Source organism: Oryx dammah, unplaced genomic scaffold (genome assembly GCF_014754425.2).
Source record: "Oryx dammah isolate SB20612 unplaced genomic scaffold, SCBI_Odam_1.1 HiC_scaffold_27, whole genome shotgun sequence".
In the NCBI taxonomy this organism is placed as follows: domain Eukaryota; kingdom Metazoa; phylum Chordata; class Mammalia; order Artiodactyla; family Bovidae; genus Oryx; species Oryx dammah.
The window spans coordinates 97,409,044-97,435,844 of NW_024070211.1; the positions used below are offsets into that span (position 1 = coordinate 97,409,044).

The 26,801-nt window shown below is 40.2% G+C and overlaps 1 protein-coding gene across 2 annotated transcripts in view; it reads right to left on the reverse strand.

Moving 5' to 3' along the window:
- The window catches only part of ACVR1 (activin A receptor type 1), a 141,239-nt gene that overhangs the window by 74,755 nt on the left and 39,683 nt on the right, over window positions 1–26,801 (reverse strand). For both annotated transcript variants that reach the window (XM_040229123.1, XM_040229124.1), the window contains exon 2: window positions 8,365–8,540. The gene's annotated coding sequence lies outside the window, so the exon portion shown is untranslated. The remainder of the gene's footprint in view (window positions 1–8,364; window positions 8,541–26,801) is intronic.

The following is a 26,801-nucleotide window of genomic DNA, read 5'->3' on the forward strand; positions in this document are numbered from 1 at the left end:
AACTCCAGATCTTGCCAAAATGTAACCTCCCTGGTGCTGGTGGGCCCTGACCGCATGCCTGGCCTCGCCATTCAGTCATCCTCGTGCATGAGGAACCATTCACACCTCCACTGTGACAAGCAAACCACTCTTACATTATTATAAGCGAAACTATTTCAGCAGCCACCACCTCCCTCAGTCCCAAGCCCTCTAACATCTATCCTTTTCTCCTCCTTGCAGAAAACCCCCCACAAAGAGCATTCTACAGAGCTCCTTGAAATCCTCGCTCTCTCCACTTAGTCCATTACCAAACACCTCCGGGTAAGGTTCTAACTCTTTGTACACTTCACCTTATCCTTCAGATTCACAAGGCAGCTTCCTCAAAACTCAGACTCAGAAGCCTCACCCCCCCCAAGATTTTTCTTTGACTGAGCTGAGATGAGGCCAAGACCCACAGCAGTTCGGGTGATGCTGAGGGTGGCATCTCTGGCCCACTGGGCAGCACAGCAGCGCTGGTGACCTCCTTCTCCTGCTGGCTTCTTCCTTAGCTGGGATTAGGAGGCTCCATCTCTCTGCTATCTCTACGTTTCTGGTTCAGATCTGCTCAGTTTCCCTGGGTGGTAGTTTCTTCTTCTGCCTCTCTCCTCCTACATGCTGGCTTCCTCTGAGGCATCACATCTCTTGGCCTTCCCTTCTCCTCATTCAAGATGCTACCCAGCTTCACCACCACTGAGCCAGACCGAACCACCAGCTTAGGATGCTTTCTTTACTCATATTTCCCTTCCCTGACTATTCCTTCCTTATCACCTTCTTTCTCTATCATATGTCCTCATCTTTTCACTGTATTTAAAATTAAAAAAGAAATTTTATAACAGGTGTTTCAAGTTACATAAAGAAAAAGGATAATAAACCCTATTTTGACCTCCCAGTTCCAAAAACAATCTCATTTTCCGTATTCTGCCCATTTTATTCCTGATGTATTTTAACAAGAATCCCAGAAGTCACATCATTTCACCCACAAATTCTCTAACAGATAAGGACTTTTTCTAAACATGACTATAAAACTAACATTTCATCCAACAAAATTAAGTCTTTCTCCTCCAAATATCTTCTAAAAGCTAATCAGTGTTTAAATTTGCCCAGTTTTCAACAATTATAAATATCCCCTATTCCTCCTCCTGAACACTGGGAAGAGAACGGGGATAGCACATCAAAAAGGAGCTGTTTTTATCGCCTTTCAGTTCTCATCACTAGTGATACAGTGTTAGAACTGTGGCAGTGTTGACAATACTGTGTGCATCCTGTGAAGGCAGCAAATGTGTAACTACAGCCAATTCAAATTCTATTGTTCCGGGCTGTTCTGGACAACCTAAATTTTCTGGGTGGAATAAAGGAGTTAGAGATATACTACTGAAAAGGTTAAATAAGAACCATATAAACTGAATTTGAATTGGAAGCATCAGTATGAACTCATTGAGTATTTTATATATATAATAAATATACACAGTATATAATAAATATACATGGTTATCCTCTGCCCATTAAAGAAGCCTAGAAACAATGACCTACCCAGCATCAGTGAGCATTCTGGATGCCCAGGCTGTGAACCTAAACTACCATTTCCTACTTAAAAAAAAAAAAAAAGAACAATTTGAATTCAAAAAACACAATGCCATCACCAAACCCAGCCAGTGGGAAATTAGAGGTCAAATGGCTGGGTTCTCAACATATAAGCTATAAGGAAAGCAAAGGGCTGGAGGGGTAACCTAAGGTTTAGGAAACTTCAAAATCATAAAAAGAAATGCAAGACTAAATTACAGAAGCTCGATATGCACAGGCAGGTGATGAAACCACACAGAAAGGCAATGAAGCAGTTACTATAGAAGTCAGGAAGCTGGTTACCTCTGGAGAGAGAGAGACTGACAAGTAGGGGACACGCCAAGGAGCTCTAGGGGGCTGCTAATATTCTGTTGATCTGCATGGTGGTCACGAAACATATTCACCTTACAAAAATTAACTAAGCTATGTATACTTTGTGTGATATCTGTATCTGTGTTTTACTTTATATAATAAAAAGGTAAAAAGGAGAAAACAAAAGAGGGATGTCTATTATTTAAACAAAGGTGCAAACTAACACACACCCACTCTCAGAGGCAGTAACGAGTATCAAATCTATATATGCAAAAATTTGCCCAGGTTTGTGTTACAAACAAGTTTATACAATAATCTTCTGAAATGTCAACTACTTTCTATCTTCAGTGGGAATATTGTTTTTTTCACATTCCAAGTTTATTAACTTTTAATCGAGAAATAGGCTTCACTTCAGTTCAGTCTCTCAGTCGTGTCCGACTCTTTGCGACCCCATGAATCGCAGCACGCCAGGCCTCCCTGTCCATCACCAACTCCCGGAGTTCACTCTGACTCATGTCCATCGAGTCCATGATGCCATCCAGCCATCTCATCCTCTGTCGTCCCCTTCTCCTCCTGCCCCCAATCCTTCCCAGCATCAGAGTCTTTTCCAATGAGTCAACTCTTCTCATGAGGTGGCCAAAGTACTGGAGTTTCCGCTTTAGCATCATTCCTTCCAAAGAAATCCCAGGGTTGATCTCCTTCAGAATGGACTGGTTGGATTTCCTTGCAGTCCAAGGGACTCTCAAGAGTCTTCTCCAACACCACAGTTCAAAAGCATCAATTCTTCGGTGCTCAGCCTTCTTCACAGTCCAACTCTCACATCCATACATGACCACTGGAAAAACCATAGCCTTGACTAGGCGGACCTTAGTCGGCAAAGTAATCTCTGCTTTTCAATATGCTATCTAGGTTGGTCATAACTCTTCTTCCAAGGAGTAAGCGTCTTTTAATTTCATGGCTGTAGTCACCATCTGCAGTGATTTTGGAGACCAAAAAAATAAAGTCTGACACTGTTTCCACTGTTTCCCCATCTATTTCCCATGAAGGGATGGGACCCGATGCCATGATCTTCGTTTTCTGAATGTTGAGCTTTAGGCCAACTTTTTCATTCTCCTCTTTCACTTTCATCAAGAGGCTTTTGAGTTCCTCTTCACTTTGTGCCTTAAGGGTGGTGTCATCTGCATATCTGAGGTTATTGATATTTCTCCCAGCAATCTTGATTCCAGCTTGTGTTTCTTCCAGTCCAGCGTTTCTCATGATGTACTCTGCATAGAAGTTAAATAAGCAGGGTGACAATATATAGCCTTGACGTACTCCTTTTCCTATTTGGAACCAGTCTGTTGTTCCATGTCCAGTTCTAACTGTTGCTTCCTGACCTGCATACAGATTTCTCAAGAGGCAGGTCAGGTGGTCTGGTATTCCCAGCTCTTTCAGAATTTTCCACAGTTTATTGTGATCCACACAGTCAAAGGCTTTGGCATAGTCAATAAAGCAGAAATAGATATTTTTCTGGAACTCTCTTGCTTTTTCCATGATCTAGCAGATGTTGGCAATTTGATCTCTGGTTCGTCTGCCTTTTCTAAAACCAGCTTGAACATCAGGAAGTTCTCGGTTCACGTATTGCTGAAGCCTGGCTTGGAGAATGTTAAGCATTACTTTACTAGCATGTGAGATGAGTGCAATTGTGTGGTAGTTTGAGCATTCTTTGGCATTGCCTTACTTTGCTTCACTTACCAAGTCATAATTAGAAATCAAGTATTAAAATAAAGGTAACAATATCTTATGATAAGTTGGTCCTTCCTCTCTCCTACTTCAATTTTACATATGTTTCATGGGTGAAGGATATAGAATGATTATAGAAACCAAATCAGTGTTTCCCAAACACTGTGCAACATTTATCACCAAATAAGGAAAATTAACACCATAAAGCTGTGGACCTTCTCTCACAAAACTTATTTAGCACAATCCCAATAATCATATTAACAGGTTTTCTTCTTAGCGTGGAGAGAGTGGTGACTAGATATGATTAAAATCCTTATTTTTTCAAAACCACACACACACACAGATAAATATAAAAATTCTAAAAATTTAAAATGCTATAAAAGGAAATTTAAAATAAATATGAAAATTCAGTAAAATGGAACTACCCCTCAGAAGAGAAAAAACATATTAAGCTCCAAGAGTTTAAGAAAAACAGCATGATCCTGCTACATGCATAGGCAGAGAGATCAATGAAACTAAACAGATATCCCAGAAATAAACTACAATGTATATGAGAATTTATAAGACAAAAGAAATCAAAAGAGAAAATTTGGGACTATTCAGTAAAATTGCAATGACCAGTCAATGTGACAGAGACTGCTTATTTTCCACTAAAATTCCTTCTTCACTTCTTGGGCACATGTTGACCAGCACAGATCGCATTGCCCACCCCCCTCACATCTAGATGTGATCACAGGACTAAGTCCTCACCAGTGGAATTAGAAGTGACATGTGATCACTTGCCCTGGACTTTCTCCTTCGTCCTTCACTCGGAAGGAACCCAGCTATGGTAGCAACCCAGCTATGATCAGACAGATAACTACAGAGCCACAAGACAGACAGAATCTGCCTCCCAGTGACCAGTGGATATGGGTGGTTCTGCAGACTTCCTTGGCTCACACTGGAACTGTTAAGTGAGGACAAAAATCAACTTCTCTATTTTTTGACCCATAGCATAGTTCAGTTCCTTGGTTACAGCAACTCAGCCTCATCTTAATTAATAGAGTACCTAGAGAAAAACTGAGTTAGATTCATACCCAACATTCCAGGTGGATCAAAGATTTACGTCTAAAAAAAAGAACATGAAACTGCAAGGAACCATGAAATAAGTTTTTAGCTCTAAGAATGGAAACAGTCTTTCAATTGTTATACAAAATCCTGAAGCCAAAAAAAAGGTTGATTATATATTTATCTCTATAAATACTGGGTGGGGGAGGGCAGGCCTGTGCCGCATGACTGACGGGATCTTAGTTCCCTGACCAGGGGTCACTCCTTGGCAGTGTCCAGTCCTAACCACTGGATCACTAGTGAATCCCCTCTATAAACATTTTTAAACATGTTTTATTGACTATCTCTTCCACTATAATGTAAGCTCCATGTAGCAAGAATTGGGATCTATTTTCTTTACTATTGTATAACCTAATGCCTGGAACAAGTGCTTAAAATGCATAAGAGGGATTCAATAAATACCTGCTAAATAAACTGATTAATTTAAGTATACAAAATCTGGTGGCTCAATGGTAAAGAATCCACCTGCCAATCAGGAGACACAGGTTCAATCCCTGGTTCGGAAAAATCCCCTGGAGAAAGAAATGACAACCCACTCCAGTATTCTTGTGTCTTGTGTCACTGCACCACCTGGAAAGCCCACTCCAATACTCTTGTCTGGGAAATCCCATGGACAGAGGAGCCTGGCAGGCTAAAGTCAATGGGGTCACAAAGAGTCAAACATAGCGAATAAAAAACAACAATAAAAACAATAAATATAATTATTTTTATACAAATGACCAAATATAAATATCACAAGGATGGGATGCTAATTTGTTCATGTAGAGGAGCTCCTGTGATCTGATAATAAAATAGGAGCTCCTGTGAATTGATAATAAAAAGATCAATAACCCAATAGAAAAAAGACAAAGAAATTAACACATAGGGAACAGAACAGGATACAAAGGGTCTTTAAAACTTATGAAAATATGTTCAGTGTCAATCAAAATAAGAAAAAATGCAAATTAAAGCTCCATTAAACTGTCATTTTTCACCTATTGATTTGGTGAAAAAGAAAACCTATCAGTTTAACAATTATACTGTGATTGGCATGGGTATGAGGAAGCAGGGTTCTCATCCATTGCTGGTGTAATCTAAAACTGCAAGTTCTATGAACTTGCAATATTGCAATAAATTTCAACCCAAATTAAAATGTGCATAATTCTTTGACCCAGCCATTCCACTATTAGAAATGGATCCTACAGATATGTTCACAAGCATGTTTAACATGATATATATACAAGATTATTCCCTACAGCCTGGTTTATGATAATAAAATTGGAAATGATCTATATAGTCATCAGTAAGGTACTGGTTAAGTAAATTACAGCCCACCTCTAAATGGGACGTTAAGCTTCCATTAGGAAAGAATGTAGCATTAATAACTTCCAAGAAACAGTATTTCAATGAAAAAAGAACAAAACGGTGTATGCTGTTACCACTTGGGTTAAAAAAAAAAAGAAAGAAACTGCAATGATCTTTAAATTATATATTGATATATATACCTGAAATCTCTGAATGAATACATAAGAAATTGGTAACAATGTTTGTCTCTAAGAAGAATACTAAGAGACAGAGGACTCTTTTGTACCTTTTAAATCTTATAAATATAAACATTAATTATTATATTCCTAAAACTAAGTATTTTATAAAATAATAACAATACAAATATTCATTCCTGGCCCCTGATATCTAAAAACTTTTCTGGTGGTTCTCACTGTCAACTACACTAGGAAGTTATTGAGCTGAGCAATTTTAACCCTGTCTCATGATTAAGAATCACAGGGCTAGCAATTAACTAACACCATCATCTCCTCCTCCTCCCTCAAATAAATATATATGCAAAATAAAGTCAAGTCTCTTAATTCCATCCCTCTTCTTCATTACCTTCTCTTAAAACTCATTCAACCACATGCCACCTTAAATGGGCATGAAAACATCTCAAAATGCTCCAAGGACGGTAGCCAGAACTAACAACTATGCTAATATATTAACACAGCCTAGTGCCAAAGTTCCTTCCAGGCATCCAGGAGATGAAAACTTGACATAACTGACACCTCGGCAACAGCCCCAAGCTGCACGTCATCTGCTTGGAAGATAAAAACTCACATCCTCAATGACTAAATGTCCAATGTCAACAGGCAAGGCTTTTGTTTCTGCCCTAATGTGAAAGTGCCCCCCACCCACAACCCCCTTTAAATTTATAGGCTAACCCCTCACTTGACGACTGGTTGTTATTATGTTACAGCCATACACACAACACTAAGAAGTCATTACTCATATTGAGAGTCTTCCTAAAAGGGAAAATCCTGCTTAAAAGGAAAAATCTCTACAGCATATCAAGTAGAAGGAAAAAATAAGCTGTAAAACCAAATGTGTAGCCACTTCCATCCGTTTTTAATTAATATACACACTGTGTGCCTATGAAAAGTCTGTATATGAAAAATTGTGTGTTCCAGATGATTAGCTATAGGTAAAAGAAAAAAAAGAGGGAGGAAATTTTATCTTTATATCATTTTATACTTTTTGAAATTAAATAAAAATACACTTTTACATAAAAAAATAAAGTTTCTGAAAATAATAAATTAGAACGTTCCTCAAAAAAGAAAACACTTGGCAGCTACTAGAGATCTTGCCCCAAAATTCTGAACCTAAGGAGGCTGCAGAAACCTCACGCTTCTGTCCCTGTGTACAAGATGCAAACCATATCCAGGCAAACACAACTTTTAATTCAGAGGCACACCCACCAACACTGAGCACTTCAGGCCTCTCCTCACAAAAATATCTTACAGACCCTATGTAAGATGTTTTCTGAGTTACCACCATAGCTTAACACAGCCTTAACAGCACTTCATCTTGAGAGTGAGACTTCTTTACATGGATTTCAAAGTACTCCAAGAAAGCAAACTATGAAAATATAGCTCTGGGAAAAAGAAAAGTGTGGAGACAATTAAAAAATTCAGCGGTGGCCAGGGAGTGGGTGGGTGGAGGGTTTAATAGGCAGAGCACCGAGGATTTTTAGGGCAGTAAAACTTTTCTGTAGGAAAATTCTACTTAAAAGGAAAAATGTCTATAAGAGGGGAATCTATATTATTATACATTTGTCCAAATCCATAGAATGTACAACAACAAGAGCAAATAGTAATGGAAACCTCTGGGTAATTATAATGTGTCCACGCAGGATCCCCTATTGTAATGAATGGACCACTCTCGGGGAGACGGAGAGTCTGGCAGAGGTAAGGGTGTGTGGGGACAGGAATGTCTATGAGAACTCAATTTCCCTATGAATCTAAAACTGCTCAAAGACATAGTCTACTTAGAAGGAAAGGAGGGGTGGGGGTGGGGAAAGTAGTGGTCCTGTAAGATGAAAAGAATGGCAGAAGCATTTTATATGTAGGGAAATGGCAGTATCTGAACAACTTGGCAAAGTTGAAAGATAACCAAACAGCGCCACCAAAAAAAGAAAAAAAAGCCTAGCTTCAAGGCAATGCAAGGATAAAGAGCCACTGGGTTTGGTCCTAACTTTCTTATGTTGGGTTCATACAAACTAACAACTGATCATTATGGCTCACAATTTCCCGTGTCATAAAAGGGGGGAGTTGTCAGAACAGCTCTACAGCCGGCCCTAGTAAGGCCACTGAGACCTCCTGGTAAAAGCTTGGCTACCTTAGAGCTGGCTCCCAGGCATCTCCTCCCACGGTCCTTCCAGCAGTGGGCTCTTCCCCAAGGCTCCGTTCACTCACTCCTAGCGGTGGGAGAGGCACTCCCGGAGTCTCCAGGAATAAAGAGAACTTTCCAGTAGCTCTTGCGTTGGCAGCGTGATGCTCACAAGCGGCCCAGTGCTGCAGAGGGGAAGAAAAGTTAAGCTATTCAGAAGAAAAGTCTGCAGTTGTGAATGTGCAGGTTAAAGAAAGTGTACACTGGACAAGCCTTTCAAACGGGACCACCAACCACAGCTGATTTACCATTGCAGCAAGGACGGAAAAGGGTCCAAAACAGACACATGGTAGGCTGAGATCATGAGTCCACATGAATCTTAAATATTTTTCTAAATGACATAAAAGCCAGTAGGATCTGAGTTGGTAAACTTCAAAGTCAAGTTCCTTTAAAGTCCATATACCACGTACTCTAGCCATTACAAAAACCAACCAACCAACAAAAACAATGGTTTTGCATATATTAATTATTTTATGTACCTGGGAAAAACAAGGTTCAAGCTGTCTAAAAGTACAGAATGAAAGTCTATCTCAGACCCTTGGCTGCTATGAAAGATGCCCCATGTACCAGAGTAATCAGTTTCTCTTGCTTCCACCCAGAATAACCTGATTTGGGTCCATTTCAACCTCCATTTTCGGCAGTAGAGAGATCTAGTTCAAAGACTCATAAAACAAAGGTGGGGTTAGAAACACACAGAGGAAGGGAAAGGGGCTCCAGATAACTATCAAAAACAAAAAACAAAAAGCCACCCAAGCTCCCTTTTCCTTTAGGAAGACTTCAAAAACATCAACATTTGCCAAAGGAAGAGGAAATTTTTATTAGAAGTAAACTTTCCCATTCAAAAGACAGTGAAAAACTTAACCCTTTCAGAAAACAGCATTTTTTTTTTTTTAAATCTCAAGGACCACTTTGCCAAGAACACTTTCAGGTAAATAAATTTAAGCAGAAAACAAATCCAAAATACAGCATTCCTCAATAATTATTTGAAAGTAAAATCACATCAACCTTGGAATTGAAGGGAAATGTTTTACAAATAACTTCAAAAACTTGCCTCCCTTTAGTTTAAATTCACAATCCAACTGAAAAGAGAATTGAAAATATAAAAATAATATGGACAAAAAAATAAGATACTAAAAATAAGACACAAAAAAATATCCCCCCGTAGAAAGGTCAACCAGAAACTTGACATTTTCAGCAATCATTTAGTGACGTTAAAGAGTAAAAATCCATTTCTAGAGGGGACATCTTTAAAAACAAACTCCAGTTAAACAGTATCCACAAACCTTGAGTTTCAGAACAAACTGTTGAAACCTTGGTATTTTCCAAGATCCCGGGCCAAGGAAATTTGGCAGATTCACACCAAAGAAGTTACATTCATGTCTGCTGAAGACTAACTGCATTTTAGATGGTGGCCAGTTCAAATGGGCCAGTTTGTCTCTGCCCTTCCTAGGGCCGGCCATGTCTTCAAGTTATAGGTACATTTGGGGAGAAGCTTTAGATAAGCAAGAAAATGTAATAAATACTGGTGCATATTTTTCTGATTCTTTTTAAAACAGTGCTTTTTTTCAAATTACAGATGTACTTCTAATTTCCCTGCCAACTTCCCAGCCCTATCACCTTTCCTGAAGGGAATTCCTTCAAGACCCTGTTCAGGCTCTCCTGCCTTGCTTCAGCCTTCCCTAATGATTGACACATTTTCCAGATCTTTCCATTCTAATTCCTCTGTATTTATATTCTACAAGACTCACTCTATATGACTTGGCACTTAATCTTCTGCCTTGAACTGCATTTGTCTCAATAAATAAATAAATAAAACTAGGCAAGGATCACATATTATTCATTTGCGCTTTCCTTTCCTCATGGTACCTAGCATATAGTTAGTGCTCAGAGTTACTAGATAAAAATCAAGTCTTCAAATTAAGCATAGTTTAATATTTGCTTTAAAATTATTAGGCCCTTAAATAACCCATAGGTTGAAGTCAAAACTGTGGTGTACTATAAAGAAGAACAAGTCAGTAAAATGAGAGCAGAGGTGGAAAGCAAATTCCAAATACTTAACTCTTCAAAGTTCTCCTCAGGACCCATCTCTGCACCAATCCATTCCATGCCAACAGCAACCAAGACAGATCTTGACAGGTCTTGTTCAAAACCCCAAGAGCGTTTTAAAAAATAAAAACAAACAAAACAGAGGCGTGTGCACCAATTAAAATCAGTGCTATAAAATAAATACCTATACAGATCTCTTTTGATTTACGTGATTACATCCTAATAAACCCATTGTGGAAATGTCCTAAGCTGAAAATGCATGCGCCTACCAGACATAGTGGATGAGCCCAGCCTATCTCAAACCTGCTCAGAACACTTACAGTCAGGCAAATTCACTTACCACAAGCTATTTTAGAATGAAATGCTGAATATCTCATGTACTTTATTGAACACTGTACGGAAAGTGACAAACAGCATGCCTGTGTGTTGGCTGTTTACCCTGGTGATCATGTGGCTGACTGGGAGCTACCGCTGCCCAGCCTCATGAGACAGTACTGCGTGTTTCACATCGTTTGTTAGGCCAGGAAAAGATCAAAATTCACAATTCAAAGTACACTTTCCACTGAATGCGTATTACTTTCGCACCATCTTAACACTGCAAAATCGTGAAGTCGAACCATCGTTAAGTCAGACACCATGTGCATATAGCAAAGTGCTACAACCTGTCACAAAACTTTCACTGAACTGAGTTTTTTCCAAAACCTTGGCCAATTTACTTGTTTAGCTATGGACGTTTAATTATTGGCGACTAATCATGCCTTGTGAAAATCCGACCCATAGAGGTTAGAGGCACATTCCTGTGAAGTGGAGGGTGAGCGTGAGGAAGGGGAAAAGGAGAAATCCAAAAAAACGTTCTAACTCCAACTGCAGGCTTAACATAGTAGTACATTTTTCTTTAATCCAATTTACAAGAACATGCATAGTTTCTTAAAAGTTGTTGTAATATGATGGGACTGAGTAACAAGCAAGCATAAAAGGTACTTAAAATCAGACATGTTCTTGGCAGTCAATACAGCAGCTAAGCAACAGGGGAAAAAAATCAGGGCAAGTTTTCTCAACTTTTTAATTATAACTATATTCTTGGCTTCTAGAAGCTGTGACTTTCAAATACTACAGATCCTTGCCCTTTCAAGACATCATCCTTTGTACAGTGATAGATGTTAATTAGACTTATTGTGGTGATCATTTTGCAATATACACAAATATTGAATCACTGTAATGTACACCTGAAATAAATATGTCAATTGTCTTTCAATTTAAAAAAAGACAAAAGACATCATCCCATACTTTCCCCGTCTATCCACCCAGCCTCACAACCCAAATAAACCATGGTGTATCTTACTACCGAATTACTGTTAACTGAAATGAAGCAGCATATGACAGCAAGAACACAGACTTAGGAAAGAGTCAAACCCAATTTTCCAACTGACTAAATGTGATCTTACATAAATCACTTAACCCCTGTTTGTTGAAGTTTTCCTTTGCCATGAAACAAGGTTAATATCTCCCATCTTTAAGAACTGATGGCACTTCTCTGGTGGTCCAGTGATAATGCAGGGGGCTAAGGTTCAATCTTTGGTCAGGGAACTAAGTTCCCATATGTTATGGGCAATAGGCCCACACACTGCAACTAGAGAGCCCTCGCATCTTAATTACTGGGCCCAAATGCTCTAGAGCTCGTGCTCTGCAATAAGAGATGCCCCAGTGCTGCAACTACAGAACAGCCCTCACCTGCTGCAACTAGAGAAAAGCCTGCATGCTGAAATGAAGACCAAGCAGAGCCTTCAAAAAAAGCTTTAAAAAGTTAGTAAAAATGCCCGCTATCATTTAGTTCTAGAGCTGTGCTAACTACACACTTTCATTATCTGATTTAATCCTAACAACACAACATTGGAGAGGAAGGTATTAATATTTCCATTTGAAAGATAAGAAAACAATGTTAGAAAGGTGAAGTACATCTGTCCCCAAATCACACTTTTGAAACATGTAGCAAAATAAATCAAGTTTCGCTGAGTCCAAAATCTGTGTTAATTACCAGTAAGTTAAACCTGTATCCTGACTATTCCTAAGTATTGAAATGAGTTCTTGTAGTAGATAGTCTTCGTTGCCTTCCCTGTTTACTACTTCTTAAAATAATAGAAGTTCTAAAGGAGCATGGTAGAAAAGCATAAAGTATACCAATCCAAAACAATACACAAATCATCCAGGATACTACAAGTGTCCTCTTGTCTGGCTCTAAAATAACATCGCTATAACCGATTATTATGTCAAGGATCCTTGAAGAATCATCTACTGCAGAGACTTGAATATGCGGGCAAGGCATTATTTACAAGTAATTCTGAAGAAAAGCAACAAGAGATGTCAACCAGTTCCCAAGATTCCCAATCTCCAGTGGGAAAAAAAGCAGGTCACACATCCTACACGACTGATGCACTTGGGGACACCACAGAGCCCACGGAACCAGGACAATCACATAAGCTGAGGAAAGATAAAGGCTGACTGAAGGCTCCAAGAAGTAGAGAGGAGCATGAGGGTACAGCAAATCCCGTTCTCCAGGGACTTCCAAATTCTCTATAGCCATTAAGCTTTGGGATTTGGGAGTGAGAAACTGAAATTTTCAGAAAGTTCCCCAGAATTCCCCAAATTATGAGCTATTAGAAAAAAGACCTTCCAAACACCCTTTTCCCATTATTATAGATACCTAAAAGAAACGTTAAAGAAATAAGAAACCAACTTAATAGTATTTACAAAGGACTATAGAGCCTATAACAAATGTTCAAATGCTGGCAAATGTCAGTGAGCATTATTGGGGAGCATTCCAATAGCAAGCCAAATCCAGCCCACAGTCTGCTTTGGTAAACAAAAGTTTTATTGGAACACAGCCCCACTTGCTCATTTTACGTAGAGTCTGCGGCTGCTTGCACATGAAACAGCGGAGCTGATCGTTGTGACAGAGTCCATATGGCTTGCAAAGCCTAAAATATTTACTATCTGGCCCTTTAGAGGAAAGGTTTGTTGATCCCCGAAATAACCTGCATTTGGATCCATGAAGAAGGTCAACAGCACTACACAGAATCACATGTGGAAACTGCCATCTTAAGGCCTATTTTGCTTTGGAAACGTATTTCCTGGAATACCACTCACAGGATTCATACACCACACGCAATGCATATAAATTTGTATGTATTTTATTTGTAAGTGTGATTCACCAGTAGCAGCAGACAGGCCCAAAAGCACACATTTCTAACACAGCAACAGCTACAAGCAATCATGACCAAGTCTCTCCTCTGCACTGCTATCATGACCTGGCTCTGGGAAATGTCAATCTTATCCTTCACTTCCACAGGTTAGCTTTCAACCTGACGTCAGTGGATTTCTTTGATGAATTACTGTCTCTATGTTGATTGTTTTAATTGTCACAGGAGAACTGCAAAACATTTCCCATTTACCTTTTTTTAACTGATTTTTTTCTGGTAATTTGGAAAAATACAAATTTCTCAAGATATCTTGGGAAGGAATTCTACCCTGAAAGCACTATTCTCTTCAGGTGTATATGTAGATTCAGAATAGGACTCCCAACTCACTAGCAAAAGACTTGGGGAGAGGAGGCAGGCATCAGAATGAACCAAGTCTCCAGGATGTTTTAAGGAAACGATTGAAAAAGATTAACGTCTGTCTCTGGCAGCGTCGGACATGACTTAGCAACTGAACCAAAAGCCTAGGTAGAAGACCAGCCAAAGTGGGGACAGGAAGAAAGTGAGATTTCCCTGGGATGGATTTAAGGTCCAAATATCAGAGCACTTTCTCCTCCAGAATTTTAATTATAATGTGGCTTAGAAGAGAGGTGTCTACTGTAAACCATGACAGGAGGGAGTACAGGTAAGTACCAGACTATATTTCTAAAGATAACCTGCTAATAACTTATCACCTCAAATACCATCATCCAAAGTGGTTGGATGGCCCATCAAAATTCCATTTTTCTGTCCAATCAAAGGCTCACTTATTTGTGCCAGAAATATAAGCACAAGGATAATGATAAAACTCAAGGAAACAAACGCACTGGAACACAGTAGCAACGAGAGGGTTCCAGACTAGAACCAACGAGTTCTGGGTTGAGTCCTGCCCTGCCAATCACTACACGGGAAGTCTTGGGCCAACTGTCTGAGCCACAGTCTCTCCCTTGCAGAGGGACAAAATGGGACATCAGGACTCCCTTGCAAAGCTGCCACATGTGAAGTACGGGACATCCAGTAGGTGGTAACAGATGATAGCTATTATTAAAAATTTAATATTTAAGGAGCAAGTGTAAGAAGAGGAAATATTGAGGAAGGTTGAGAATCACAAGGGTTGAATTAATAGGTTGAATCATATGAAATTGCCAAAAATTTGACCACTATGACTCATAAAACTAGTAATTTTAAAATAAATACTATTAAAAAAAAAAACCTGAAAGGAGAAAACATGGATAACTAAAACCCCATACTCATTCCCCCACCAGTGGCAGCCTAGAAGAAATCCAGACACCAGATGGGAAGGCTACAGACTAAAATAGAAAACACCTTCGTCAACTCCTCAGCAGATAGGAGGTGTGACTTCAGGGAAAGGAAGATTCGACAGAGACAGAAAGAAAGACAGAGAAACACACACACCCCCTCACTCACATGCAGCCCGTGTAACTCACTCGACCACTCTCTCTTCCTGCTCCCTCCTCTTCTTTCCTTATTTCTTTCCCCACGCAAGACCAAAAGGTGACTTGTTAACCATTTTGGGAAGAAAATGCAGCATTTCTGGTCAGCTGATGTTACCAGCTACCTAACGAGCCTTTCTGCAGGTTTGCAGAGCAGCTGGCAGCTAGATAAAGAAATTCAACAGATCCACTACATTTACCCCCTTAGTTTTCTATCTCCTTTTCATACCATAGGTATTAGTTTCTTCAAATCTTGCTAGTCTTCACCCAATTAATAGGTCTGCAGTTACTTCATGGTTATGTCAATTCCTGGATGAGATCTGAGTTTTGAGAAATCCAAAGAGCCCAATCCAAGGTAGCTCTATCCTAGCTATATTTAAGTCTCTCAGAGGTTCTGAGGAAAGAATCAGAGCATCTTGAGTAGAGAGGAATTAACAACAGGCAAAGGTAAGAAAGACGGAACTTGTCATTTCTTCCATTGCCTCAATGCACTACTCTCTAAACAGAACCAATGTCACCAGTAGTCAGATCACCTCTCTGTTGGGTCCCACTTTCACGTATGTAAATCCCATCCTTGCAGATCTTCCCTGCTCCCCATTTCCAGGAGGCATGGGTATTTTATCTGCTGTCTGGCAGGGATGTGGTAATCCTTGATGATTACCCTCACATGTAACACCATGCAGGCTTTCATCAGTGGATGATCTCAAAGCACTTTTTACAAGAGTTTGCAGGATTACCACCCACATGGGCCGGAACCAGATTTTCTAGTTTTCTAATGGGATGTTTGTTTCTCCAAAGCTTCAGTCTGGGATTCCTGGGTCTACATATGTTACTAGACAGGCATTAGCAAAGCTTCAACAGTGAGTTTCTAGAAAGTCAGGCACTCTGTATATCCAACGTCCTACTGTATCTCCAATGCCTGGTTCAGCATCCCACTGGCCTTATGTAAATATTTGTGGCATGAACGAAGCTTAAAATTACAGAGAAACAAGAAGTATTAACCATTTCAAGCTCATAAACTTGATAAAGAAAAGGTCTCAATCACTAAATGCTAAGTTTCTGTGCTGTGCTTAGTTGCTCAGTCGTGTCCGACTCTTTGAGACGCTATGGACTGTAGCCCACCAGGCTCCTCTGTCCATGGGGATTCTCCAGGCAAGAATACTGGAGTAGGCTACCATGCCTGTCTCCAGGGGATCTTCCCAACCCAGGGATCGAACCCAGGCCTCCCACATTGCAGGCGGATTCTTTACCATCTGAGCCACCAAGGAAGCTAGACTTAAATTCAAAGCAGCACAAAATGTACCAAACTCTTTATTTGGCGGGAACAGGTTACCACAAGAAACACATAAAGAATTCTAGGAAAATTACTATTTCATAAAAGTAGTCTTCATTTTAGAATGGCAGTAAGTTTTCCTAGTACATTTATTCATAAGAAAGCTACTCCATGGTTAAGTTCTTCAGAACTGTATCTACAGAAGTTTCCAGAAACACTGAAGGGGGCTATTACAAAAGAGAACTAATGCTTTTATTTATTGATTTTTTTATACATTTGAATAGAAAATTTATTACTTTCATTTTCCAAGTATTTTTTCTATTAGGGAAAAAAAAAAAAGAAATCTTAAGGACAGTTGTCACCTGCTGCCAAATTGAGGGTAGTCTTTCTCTGGCGGTTTAGTCTCAAGTTGCGTCTGACTCTTGTAACCCCATGGACTGTAGCCTGCCAGGCTCCTCTGTCCATGGGATTCTCCAGGCAAGAATACTGGAGTGGGTTGCCATTTCCTTCTACAACTAATGCTTTTAAAAATCATTCTTCCAGGACTTTCCTGGTGGACCAGTAGCATATGTTCCCTATGATGAGGGGCCGGGTTTGATCCCTGATCAGGAAACTAGATCCCGCAAGACACAATGAAGAGCTCGCATGCAGCAACTAAGGATCCTGCATGCTGCCAAGGAAGACTGAAGGTCCTATGCATCACACTAAGACCCAGTGCAGCCAAATAAACGAAAGGTTTTAAATAAAAACCATTCTTCCAATGCCCTCTTGCAACTATTTATGTTACCAACCTAAACAAAATTTCCACCAGATCATTCTTCCTAATTAAAGTTCAACAAGGATAAACTGAACAAAGGCAATCAGCATTCTTTTTCTAATTGTTTGGTTTAATTTTTATTTGCCTATAGGCACATAGGCATTTCCAAGGCTAGGCGGGAAACTGCTTGCCCCTGGGGAGACAAGGTAACAGACGAACAAAAGCCCAAGTAAAGTTTAAAAAAATTAAAAGTGAACAAGATTTTGTATGGCTGTGTTTTCTTGTTGTTGGGTGCTCTGTATGTGTACAATATGTCCATAATTATGTCTGATAAGCTATGCATTTTATAAGAAGTAGTTGCCAGACCTGTTATAGGTTATTTGAATAACAGGCAAGCTTTTTAAAGAGAAAAATAGCTTATTTATTGTTCAGCTTTATAATAACTGGGTACCATACCATCCCTTCCATACCAGATAGTCAACAAACACTTGCTGATGGATGAACAATGAGATTAATTTGAAATAAGTTTAAAATCAAGAATCCAGTGGACTTGTGGTCTACCACTGATGGAGCAGCCTTGAACATTAGACTTCTTCAAGCCCTGCTCTATTATCTCAACAGGATTATTTGCAGGGGGTCAGGGGGCAAATGGGAAGAAACACTGCATGAATGAGCTAGGTGCGCCCCTGGACCAGAGCTGCATGCCACTGGGAAGTCACCTGTGCTCTCTCTGGCTTCCATTTTTCCTACCCAGAAGTTGAGATTGGTGGTGTAAATTGTAAAGTTCCCTCCCACCTCAAAGATTCTCTGTTTAGGTATTTCATTTACAATTAGTAACAGGATTCCTCAAGAATTAACAGAAAAGACTACCTTTTTAATTAAAGTTGGTTTTCTAATCTACTCCTGTACTGAAATGTCAAACCAATCCACTCATTAAAAAATAATAACAATTTTCATTTAATTTAGCAATTTAGTTCTAAGCTCACAGAGGTTTGCTTTTAATTTCTTTTGGGGTTTACCTGATAGCTCAGTTGGTAAAGAATCCACTGCAATGCAGGAGATCCCGGTTCTATCCCTGGGTTGGGCAGATCCACTGGAGAAGGGACAGGCTACCCACTCCAGTATTCTTGGGCTTCCTGGTGGCTCAGCTGATAAAGAATCTGCCTGCAATGTGGGAGACCTGGGTTTGATCCCTAGGTTGGGAAGATCCTTTGGAGAAGGGAAAGGCTACCCACTCCTGTATTCTGGCCTGGATAATTCCAGGGGGTGGCAAAGAGTCAGACACGACTGAACGACTTGCGCTTTCACTTTCACCAATAATTTGTTTCCCAACTGAAGGATAAGTGGGTAACAAAACTCACAAAAGGGAGTAGAAAAACAGTGGGGCAGGAGGGTCTCTCAAGACCAGTCCCTCAAGGAGCATGAGAATGCATCCAGTTTCCAGGTCAAGGAATCTGGATTAACAAAACTAAAGTCAGCATGTCCATCTCACCCACCACTCTAAATCTGCTCATCTTTGTTCAGTCTCATGCAATGGAACCACCAATGAACACTGATGACCAAACTGAGGAGTTCTGCTTACTGACCCACTGCTGCCTTCGCCCCAGCCCTGACTATCTCCCACCAGCAGCACTCCAGCTCTTCCACTGGGACCTCCTCGATGTACTCACCAACAGCGCCGACAATGGCTCCCTGAGCATGTGCAGATTCCTGGCCCAAGACCCCTCCAACGTCTTCCAGTCATCACCCCACAGGTACTTAGATAGGACCTTACAGCTCCCTGAGGATATCTTGATGGTGTTCGCCTTCTGCCTTTGCATTTGTCTACCTGAAAGGTGTTTTTGTTTTTTTTTCCATCTGTCAATTCCTATGCTTCAGGATCAGCTCAAGTATCACCTCCTGAAGGAAGTCTTCCCTGATGCCCCCATGCCCACACCCTGTCTAAGAATATATGCTCTCTCATCTGTTGTTTCCAAATTTAATTATCACGGCACCTAAAAAACATACTTCAATTTTTTTTTTAATTTCTCTGCATAGTGAGTCTGTGAATTCCTTGAAGATAAGTAGCATTTTTTCATTTCTGAAACATCAGGGATAGTCTTATAAACAAGGGGTCCTTAATAAATGTTGATAGATGAATGGGTGAACCCTAATAATGGATTCAAAGAAGAATAGGAACTATCCAAGGGAAATATGAACAGTAAAAATTGAGAAATAACTACGCTAATGGAAAAAAGGAGGTAGGCTTACCAGAATACTTGTTTTGTGTTGTCGTGACTTTTCAGTCAAAGCAATAAAACTCCCCCAGAACCTAAGTTAGAGAGACTAAGGGAGAACTAAAGCGTTTTTTTAATGCAAAAAGACAATATGTAAATTAAACTTACACACTAAACCAGTTTCCTACTGACTTACATATGAAAACAAGGAAGTATTCCCTACTCCAACCGTTCAGACCATAATCTTTTTCTAAATCACACATACACAGAAAAGTATCAATAGCTTGAGAATAACATTCAAATATGCTAACACTGTAATATTACTGGAAATTAAAATGTCAATAGAATGTAAGAAGGGAAATGATTCATCTTATAAGAATAATGTTAATTTTCTTTCAGAGAAAATTATTCCCGAGGTGGTACGTGAAGCCAGGCCTCCACACAATTCCCTAGGTGAGGCTCTCACTTGGATTGCAAGATCAAACCAGTTAATCCTAAAGGAAATCAACTCTGAATATTCACTGGAAGGACTAAACCTGAAGCTCCAATACTCTAGCCACCTGATGAAAAGAGTTGACTCACTGGAAAAGACCCCGATACTGTGAAAGATTGAGGGCAGGAGGAAAAGGGGGTGACAGAGGATGAGATGGTTGGATGGCATCACCAACTCAATGGACATGAATTTGAGCAAACTCTGGGAGTTAGTGAAGGACAGGGAAGCCTGGTGTGTTGCAGTTCATGGGGTCGCAAGGAGTCAGACACGACTTAGCAACCACACACCACCAGGCTCTCACTGACTGGTCTCTTCCCAGACGTCTTCAGTCAAGGTGCTGGGGGCCAGAGGGGGAAAAACGATGAGTTCTCACCATGACAATGCTACCTTCTTAATGGTTCTCCCCATCAGACCCATTTTTTCAACCTCAACCTTTTTACACCACATAGTGGGAAGAAAAGAATACATACCTAAACTACTATACAATTTAAATGAACTTAATAAACACAAAGATTGTAAAAGAAAGGAGCCCATAGCCAAAGTTGAATGTTAAGGAAAAGAGAAGGAAGATCCAAGGAATAAGCTTGCTGGTTATTAGCACTGACTGCCTGGTATCACTTTACATTTATACACAAAGCTGCTTAATGCATGAGTCATTTCGAATCATGACTATATTGATTCATTTAATATACTCAAAAAACCCTGCAATGAAGGCAACCTAGAAGTTTTGAGATGCAGATGATTCTCCATCAAGATAAGGGAAATAGAAGACATATTTCGAAAACTCAAAACCATAGATAAATGCTCAGAAAATCTGTACATAAAAAAGAAGGAAATAATGCCATTTACACCAACAAGGATGCAACTAGAGATTATCATACCAAGTGATGTAAGTCAGAAAGACAAATACCATGTGATATCACTTATATGTGGAATCTAAAGTATGGCACAAATAAACCTATATATAAAATAGAAACAGACTTACAGACACAGAATAGACTTGTGGTTGCCAAAGGGGAGGGGTGAATTGGGAGTCTGGGGTTGGTAGATGCAAACTATTACATTTAGAATGGATAAACAAGATCCTAGTGTACAGCACAGGGAGCTATATTCAATATCCTCTGAAAAACCATAATGGAAAAGAATATAAAAAAGAACAGATATATGTGTATAACGGAGTCACTCTGCTGTACAGTGGAGATTGGCACAACACTGCAAATCAGCTATACTTCAATTAAACAACTGAATGAAAAAAGAAAAAATTTTTAAAATGCTATTGCTTTCTCCTTGTATGTGGGCAGAAGAATGTGAGATTTCTTAGTCTATCAAAATTGAACGTAAGTTTAACAAATGAAAGATTCAGAATTTACTGTTCTGGAGGATTCTGTCAATGAAAACTGGTGTCAACTAAAGGAGTGGTCCAGCAATTTGGCTTCTACCTTCACTTAGTTCAGAAGATAATATGGAGCCCGAACCTAAACTTCTACATCAATGATCTCAGCTCCAAAATCAGTCTTATACGCTGATGGTTTCTTTTGGGGATGATGAATATGTTCTAATATTAGAGAGTGTTGACAGTTGAACAACTCTGTGGATTTAAAAGCCACTGAATTGTATACTACAAAAGAGTGAATGTTTCAGTGTAAGAACAAGTCAATAAAAACTGTTAATTTAAAAATCAGGCTTAAAGCTCTTATGCTTTTTGCTATATAACTTAGACCTTGAGTGTATGTTATAATGTGCCTGCTAACTGTATGAGCATATTTTGTCTCCTGATTCACTTTGTGCAAAGAGCCAAAACACTAGGATCACACAGTTTGGGAACTGAACCCAAGTCTGTCACTTCCCAGGCTCAGGGATCTTGGGCACATTACTGCCTGAGCCCCAGTCCCCAGCTATAAAACAGACAGACATTACCTCTCAGATGAGAGACTGGGTATCTGCAAATCATCACCAAGCTCAGACTGAGAGTGCATATGTGTGCTTAATCCGACTCTTTGAGACCCCAGGACTATAGCCTGCCAGGCTCCTCTGTCCATGGGGATTCGCCAGGCCAGAATACTGCAGTGGGTTGCCATGCCCTCCTCCAGGGGATAGTCCCAACCCAGGAATTGAACCCAGACCTCCTGCGTTGCAGGCCTATTCTTTACTGTCTGAGCCACCAGGAAAGCCCCAGACTGATAGTAACTGGCAGAAAATTAAAATGGGATGGGCTCTAAGAATGACATATTAGGAATAAGGAGAAATAAAAGAATAGACGCAAACGCAGGAAGGATGTGGCAAATGCAGTCAGGACCAAAGCCAGACTGCCTAGAATCAGGGCAAACTCCTCTGGAACCCCTTTTTGGTTCCAATGATGTTTTGGGGTGGTGGTGAGGTGAACTGGGATGATGGGGATCAGGCTAATCCCAGAGCAAGTGCTATTACCAACTTCTCTATGTATACTTCAATCCCTGGATTCTTCAAGTAATTTGATGAGTAACCACAAAGCAGAGACATTTTCCATACTTCTATATCCCCTCAAGTGTCATTAAGCATTCAGTCCACTAATAGAATTATAGCCTCTTGATTTGGTTTGCTATTAATTAGAACACATAGCTTGGCACCAGGATTCATGTTATATAGATTAATTCTATATAATAAAACATGCCTGAAGGTTCTTATATTAGCAGCCTTTGCATCACAAGCCTCAAGATTCCACACCTGTGATTAATTTACATCAGCACAAGTTGAAACTTTGGCTTTTGCATCATTTGTGATATTGCAACCCTTAAGAAACAACTTACCTGACAATTAATACACCTAATCTATATTTACCATCAATAAGCCAAAAGCCCAACTGGGCCAGAATTTCTACAGTGAAAGTCTTTATAGTGGTTTTAATAACATCAGTCCTCATGGAAAATGTGCACCATTTGCCAAGCAACAATTAAAAGAAAGAAAAACATTTTACATAAAGTGTGTATATATGCACATGTGTATATACACACATACACATATATATATATTTTAAAGACATGTTAACTTTATGCCACACATGTTTCTACCCTCGAAAAACAATTCCAGCAGAGTTTAAAAGATGAATAAGTTGTCCGGTCCTCCCCCCAGGTAACGGCTACACCACAGCCAACTGAATTCTCTCACTTCAAGCTGCTTAGGAGACCAACAGGTTAATAAGCTATAGTCTTCTCCAGCAGCACTTTAAAGTGATAGGAGATTAGTAGGAAAAAATAAATTAGCGATTGTTGCTATTCACCATCCACACTGTCAACAATTCTGAGAAAATGCCCCTGCGTTTCAGGTCACTAAACTCTCGTCCATTTTATAAGTATCTGTCTCCTGATTTTGCTTTTATACTTTTTAAGCCCCAGAGGGAAATGATAATGCTCTATAAGTGTGAGAATGGCTCAGTTTCTAAAATCGACAGGAAGGAAAAGGCTAGCTTCTATTAGTTCTAATTTTGAAAGCAGTTAAGTATTGGGGGAGGGACCTCTGCGATAATAACCTTTTATTTATTTATTTTAGTTGCCTCAGGTGCATTTTTGTTGGTTCTAGCAGCATTGCTGTGCAATCAGGTTTATTTTAAGACAACACACTCAACTGAGTTTCTTAGACTTGTAGCCAAATTTAGACTGACTTAACCAGAAGGTGTCCTTCCATAGTTTTCATGTTGGATTTATGAAGAGTGGCTTAGATACATGTCGAGAAGCTATTTTATTTTAAACATAACTTTGTATGACTTTCCTACACACACACACAGTCACATAAAACGCTTTAACTTCTACTTCAGAGTTGCAGTCAACTCCTAATGCCTTTGGCAAAGACAAGATCCAATATGTGAGGTAATTTAGGAGGGGAAAGGCAAATAAATATAAACATTACATGGAAATAGGGGCCTGTCAGGTTGGGAAAAGCTTCCATAAAAACTTCCATACGTGAATATATTCTCTCTAAAGAGAGATAAGTGGTTCCCAACTCTGATGTTTGCTGCTGCTGCTGCTGCTGCTAAGTCGCTTCAGTCGTGTCCGACTCTGTGCGACCCCAGAGACGGCAGCCCGCCAGGCTCCCCCGTCCCTGGGATTCTCCAGGCAAGAACACTGGAGTGGGTTGCCATGTCCTTCTCCAATGCATGAAAGTGAAAAGTCAAAGTGAAGTCGCTCAGTCGTGTCCGACTCTTAGCGACCCCATGGACTGAGGCCACCAGGCTCCTCCATCCATGGCATTTTCCGGGCAAGAGTACTGGAGTGGGGTGCCACTGCCTTCTCCGACTCTGATGTTTACTGTACATCAAATATCAACAATGGTAAGGAAACTAAGTACCTCATATGGATTTACTGCCATTTCTCAAATAACTATGAATTCATGTATATGTATATATCTCCACATGTAATACATATAACATGAATATATGGGTTACATATAAAAAACATGCACTACAACCTTTAGTGAAGGCTCTAATTATTATCATTTTAGGAAATGACCAGCACTCGAGGCCTTAACCCACCCCCAGGGGTCCCCCAACATTAACTCTCTTCTCCTACACTGTGGTTAAAACCCAGAGCAGAAGTTGACGTGTCCTGCCCAAGTTAGAACTCAGGCCCTGCCATTTGCAACTCTTAGTGCCTTAGGCATATAACTTAATGTGCCTCATTTCCTTCATCTGCAAAACTAAGATAAAAAGAATTGGACCTGCTTCACAGAGTAGTAATCATAAGGGCCAAATGAATGAATACATGCAAGGCACTTGGAGCAGAAGCTGATATATGAGCACCATGAAAGGATAAGCCATTACTATTATTGATGTTGTTGTTATTCTTAGAACCAGAATCTTGACTTTTATGATACTCACTTCCTTTCTTAATAGTTCTTACCTTTTAATGGACTAAAAAATAGTTACTTTTTGTCTTTGAATTCCTTTCTCCTCTCACTATGGAAGAAGTAATAGAGTGCATAAGACAAGGTGGTGCTGAATAAGCTCTAATGGGCATCAGAACTTCTTGACCTAACTAATTAATAAGAAATGACTTGCAAAACTCACAAGGAACTGCAACCTATCTCCCCCCAAAGGTAGGACTGAAAACCAAAGGCCAGTCCAAGAATCCCTCAACCAGCAGAGTGTATCCACAGACTAAAGGGAAACTTTCACATTGATGACAAGTACATAGATTCCAGGGCTTCCCAGGTGGCGCTAGTGGTGAAGAACCCGCCTGCCAAGGCAGGAGACATAAGAGACTCGGGTTCGATCCCTGGGTCAGGAAGACCCCCTGGAGGAGGGCATGGCAACCCACTCCAGTATTCTTGCCTGGAGAATCCCATGGACAGAGGAGCCTGGCAGGCTACAATCCATGGGATCGCACAGAGTTGGAAACGACTAAAGTGACTTAACACGTAAGCACATAGACTCTACACCCTCCAGGGCTAGCTACCCACGGAGAGCAAGTCACCAACAGCCAACTGATATCTTGAATTGAATACACACACTGTTCTTTATCAGTAGGGATACATATGTGAACATCTATCAAGAACACTACAGAGTCATTTATTCAGTAAAATCTAAAAATGAAAAGCAAAGTGTCCCATCTGGAACTCAATCAAGTCCTTCAAATGTGTAAAATTAACACAGTGATGCCCTGACATTCAAAAAAAGATAAGCTGAAGAGTAGTGCAAGTGTGACGTGTTAAATAAAGGCCATTCAATATCAATGAGGAATCACATTTCCTCAGAATGGTCTCTCTAGTTGCCAGTCAAATAAAAACTATATTAAGAAAGACCACATACTTTTTTTTTAAATGCCTAATATGAAGGCTTCACCTGAAGAGCATAGTCTGCTGTGGGTCTTACTCCGCTATGTTTAGTCACAAGAGAAAAAAGCAACTTGAGATACTACAGCCACTGCCCCTTCATGTGGCCTGGGAGGGAGAATCTGCCACCAGGAACCTTGAGATCGCTCACAATCCACATGGAGTTTCTGAAAGGGGAACACAGGCGGCACCTAAAATCCCCACTTACTGCTCTCCCTTATACATTTTACCCAGCATCTTCATTCTGTGCCGAAAGCCTTCCATCGGGGGCAATGCGGCAAGTCTCACTCCCAGCCAAGCCACCATCAGGTATTTTTGTCAAGATTCCTGTCTCCCCAGGGTGCTTGGACACATATGTCCTGCCCTGGCTTTGCCCACCAGGAAATGACAGCCAGCTTCTCTCTGCCAGCAGGACTTTGTTTTCTTCAGCTCTGAGCCCCAGGCCCTGGCATGGTGCCTGAAACATGGCATGCACTCAGGAAGGTGCTAAAAAATAACCGACTGTGTGTGTCTCTCCTTTTCCACGGAGCTCTCCTGGATTTAAAAGCAGTGTACACCCTGACTCTCCCTCATTCTGACAGGTCTAGAGAAAGAATGTCCCAGGTCCTCTTCTGGATGCCCACTGCAATGACAATGAATCACTGGTTCTTTACAATTTGTTTCATTCAAATTGCACCCAAGAACAGCAGCAGCCTTAAGGAAGCTAATTCCTCAAGCTTTACATTTCTTTCACCTGTAAAATGAGGCTACAGATACCAACTTCCTAATATATATGAAGTCTGTGGCATAAGACTTGACACAAAAGTCGATATCCAAATTATCTGTTCCCTCTCCATCACATATCACACATTAAAAAGTCAAATCAAGGACTTCCCTGGTGGCCCGGTGGCTAAGACTCCGTGTTCCCAGTGCAGAGGGCCTGGATTCAATCCCTGGTTGGGGAACTAGATCTCACACACTGTAACTAAGAGTTCACAGGCCACAGCTAAAAAAAAAAATCCAAATGCTGCAAAATAAATTTTTAAAAAGTCAAAGCAACTTACATTTCAAACTCAAAGGAAATGGAGACAGGACTAGGGTACTGGAACCTCTTCGGAGCTGCTTTCTACACC